Genomic DNA, 4,652 nt, shown 5'->3' on the forward strand with positions numbered 1-4,652 from the left:
ATCTCCAACTTTAATGCGCCTGATTCCCTCCAGATTACTGCTAGACATATAAGTGATATGTGAACTCTGTCAATTTCCCAAACCAAAAGGATTCCAATCTGTCAATGTGCAGCTCATTAATGACCACAGACAATGATTCCTGCTGGTGAATTTCTAGTAACTTGGCAGCAGTCATGAGTCCTTCATTCTGTGACTTCGCTCTGACAGCTGAATTTGAGCCCACCCCGCACCACGGCAAGTTACGTTGCAATCACTTAATCTGAACTATCAACATCTTTTCTCCCCCAGCACTCTACACCCCACCACCCTATACAGCGCCCCCCTCCCAACTATAGCATAAATGCTGTCTCTTCCACACTTCACTTTAGCTCTGATGAAGAGTCATCTAGACTCGAAATGTTAGCTTGCTGTCTCTCCATGGATACTGCCTGACCTGCTGTGATCTCCAGCACTTGTTGTTTTCAGGCATGGTAAATCAAAAGCTGTCTACTGAATGACAAGGTTTATTTACTTATGATGTGGCTCATGACTTAGGTGCAAAAATCCACACACAATGTGACTTACAATGAGAAGTGTGATGTCACATTATTGATCTCAAGAAATGCTTCTGGTGCTTGGATTGCTCTGGAAGGACTCTGCAGCTTTCAGCTGATTGAACAGCAAGATCTATGATGGTGTCCTTTGTACATATGGATGTTTGTCGTGTGCTGCACAAACTGACCACTGGAAGGAGGGTAATTTGCTCTCACCTAACACACAGGATTCTGAGCAGTAGGAACAAGAAGAAAGGGAAGAGGATAAAGTAGTGCAACTGGAATTGAAAGCAATGACGAATTGGGAAGAGGAATGGAAGAGACAACAGAGACAGCACTTTACTGCCCAGGCTCAATGTGACCAAATAATTCATGAGCAATACAGTAATCTTGAGCACACCTACCCATTCACTTAAACTCCTTACTTTTCATCTATCACCTACTATAGATGTCCTCAACATGAGTGGGAACCAATGGAAAACACAAATCCTAATCCAATTTCTTAAATTCAATATTACATAATGCATACGAAAATAATTACTCCTGTGCATTCCCTTAGTCCCCTTCCATGTGTATTTGTCCCATAAGATGCGACTGAATGGCTGTAGAATGGGTGACAGATATTTCATAGACTGTTAGAATCTCTACAGTGCAGAAGGCAGCATTTGGCCCATCGAGTCCACACCCACCCTTTGAAGAGCATCCCACCCAGACCCAGCCCCCTACCATATCCTGTAACCCCACAATAAACATAGCTAATCCAATTAGCCTACACATCCCGGAATGCTATGGACAATTTCAGTATGGCCAATGCATCTAACCTGCAGACCTTTGGCTTGTGGGAGGAAAGCGGAGCACCCAGGGGAAACCCACGGAGACACGGGGAGAGCATGCAAATTTCAGACAGACAGTCACCCGAGGCTGGAATCAAATCTGGGTCCCTGGCGCTATAAGGCAGCAGTGCTAACCTTACTGATCTTCATTGAGGAGATTCCAGATGAAGGATAATGTTGAGCAGCACTGGGTCTGGAAGATTCCAAATCCATATCCATTATCCTAAACTGGGTTGCAGTGGTCTGGTCTGGCTGACAGGCAATAGTAGAGACTCTGGTTGTGTCCTGGGGAGGTGGGAGTGTGAATGCTATCTGGAAGTCACTGTCTGATTTACGCTATAATAACACAGAGTGAATGCTGACAGCCCCATGCAATCTGAGCCATTATGTTCAAAATCAGGAAAAAAAAAAGTTGTAATTCTTATTCCAATAAACTTTCTGGCAATTTTACAATCTAAAAGTTGAATTTAATTTTCAAATTTGATTGCTCACTTTTAGTCAAATTCGCCAAAAGAATTGGTAAGTACTGTAAAAAAAAGACCAATACTGATAATTACGAGGTTGACTAGAGAGGAATAATTCTACATTTACAATTTTTATAATGGCTCCCAATTGTTCACATACCAATGTGAGACAGTCAATACTGTTTTTCTGTAAGAGTAAACTGCTGAACATGTCATTCAAACACGGTGGCCCTATAAGCATTGAAAAGATTCTAGACAGCGTTTCATTTTATCGTGCTTTAGTAACTTTATTCTTGATGATTAAAGTCTGTGCAATGCTCCAAGGAACAGAAACCCAGCGGTGAGTTTATTTTACCTAATGTACTTCATTGCCCTTTTAATAGGCTTTAAAGAAAACTGATCCCAGTCAAAGAAATAGTTAACGATAATAGATGGATTAAGCCTTACTTAATTTACATGACATTAATCCTATGGGGGTGACTTTTGCACAATTAAGTCATTTCTTGGAGATTTTCCTGCATGACTGACCTTAATTCAACTCCAATAGTAACTAAAGTAGACCTTAGCTCATGGTACTAAGTAGAATCATTTAACACTGATTTGTCCCTGGCAGTTTAGATTTTCATTAGAATATCCTAGATACTCAACATAACCAGGCACATAGTCTCTCATATTTATTTTTGACACGGTTAAATGAACAATGGTGTTTACAGGTTAATTCTGTTAACTGTTGAAAAGCCATAGTCCAAAAGAAACATTGCCAGAATATGTTCATGTTTTTGTGTCAGATATGTAGGGTATATATCTGTAATCCAGCAGACTCAGACTGATCCTTGGCTTGACCAGAGACTTTGCCAGGCTAATAAGAGGTCATGAGTCCAATATACTCCTTGGGCCCCTGGCCTGTGCTATCCAGTCACACTGAAACCAAAGTCCAGCATGTGACCTGTCTGCTTGCTCTCTCTAGCCATCTTGGTTTTGGTCACTGATATTTCCGAAGAACAGGAAGTGCTCCTGCTGAAGAAAGACAACTTTGAGGCAGCACTTCATATACGCCAGCATCTCTGGTGTTGTTCGTTGAGTGGGGATCTAACCAAGACACTAACTAGCAAATCCAGTCTATAACTATCTCTAAACCCTATAAGTAACCCACAACTATTCCCTCTGCAACTAGCAATAAACCCACTTGTTGCAAAGTTCTGACTCTTCAAAATGAACTTCAAAATTGTACTGTAAGGGACAAGGGTCGATGAGGAAGGTAAATATTTCCTACATTTCACACAATTCCTGTTTATCAAGACCTTCAGAAGTATAGGAAGGGAAAAATCAAGCTCAGCTGTCATTCTGTTCAATTGACCATGTTCCTATGACTACCCCGTCCCTGTATTTGAGGGGGCAGCTAATGTAATGCAGGGGCAAATACATTAAAGTATGATCTCCTGCCTGAGGACCAAGAGGAATGCCAGTTTTCTTAAAACGAGAGCACGGCTTTTGGTCTTCCAAGTAGGCAGATACTCAAGAAAAGCAAGCATTAAAGATTTTATCCCCATCTCACCAAACTCAATTGGTTGCACTAAACTTCTCAGTCAGAAGATTGCAGGATGGGGCTCCACACCATGATAAAGCTTAGTAACTAGGCCAAGAGGCCCTCTCAGTCAGAGATGTCACTGGCTTTGCCTCATTTAAACAAGGTGCCATCTGTCTATTCCAATGGTTTAGGTGGATGGGGTTACATTAAACAATCCAAGGAAAATTGTTTGCTTCAAAATGGTTTCCTGTAGGCTATGTCAAAGCCCAAAGGGCAAACAGTGTCATGGCTGTTAGCTACACAGCTCGTGCAGCGCTTTCCATTGCTAATACTGAGGAAAGCCATTGAGAAAATACACCTGAAGTCGTAAGACACCAGACAGAAGTTACACTACAGCGACTTGTAAATTCTCTTTTGACTGCACCCTCCAAACCCACAATCTCTGCCACCTAAACCAGATGCTGGGGAGCATCACCACCTGCAAGTTTCCCTCCAAGTCAGATATCATCCTGACTTGGAACTATATCATTGTTCCTTCACTGTCGCTGGTTCAAAATCTTGGAACTCCTTTGCTAACAATATTGTGGCTGTCCTTATACCAGATGGACTGCAATGGTTTAAAAAGGCAGTTCATGACCACTTTTTCAATTGCAGTTAGGGATAGGCAACAAATGCTGTGCTAACCCGTAACACCTACATTTCATGAGAGAATAAGTAAAATGAAGACAGCATGGAGAAGTTGAAGATCCAGGTTCAATTCCCAACATATCTGAACAGGTTGATTAAAAATAATTGTAAAGGATTATAGTAAGTTAAATAGCAATAGATTTATTTCACTGCTGACTGGCTCAGAACTGGAGCACACAAATTTAAACTAATTAAAGTGTAGGTTAGTTGGAAAACAAATGGGAGGTGCAGAATTCCACCACTCAGTTACAGCAGTGCCCATAAACTCATTTAAAAATGGAGTAGATCATTGTTTGAAAAAGTGGGACGACAGAGGGTACAGACAGCGTGTAGAACGAGATGAGGTGGCACATGCTGAGAGAAGTATTGGTACTGTCTTAATCGAGAATCACCTGCAAGATTTTGTGAGTTCTAATGGAGAATAAACACTCAAAACATTATAAACAACATATTTTCTCTTCACATTCTCTTTACTCCCCTGTTCATTTCCCATTTCTATGATTCAAACTTCACGCACAGATTTATTTTCTTTTGCCAACCTATGTTTTCAAAAGCAGTAGATGACTATATGCAAAATTGTATCCTTTCAAAAAAAAGAATTGCGGTC

Source organism: Rhincodon typus, unplaced genomic scaffold, assembly GCF_021869965.1.
Source record: "Rhincodon typus isolate 14 unplaced genomic scaffold, sRhiTyp1.1 hic_rhity00001743, whole genome shotgun sequence".
Classification (NCBI taxonomy): domain Eukaryota; kingdom Metazoa; phylum Chordata; class Chondrichthyes; order Orectolobiformes; family Rhincodontidae; genus Rhincodon; species Rhincodon typus.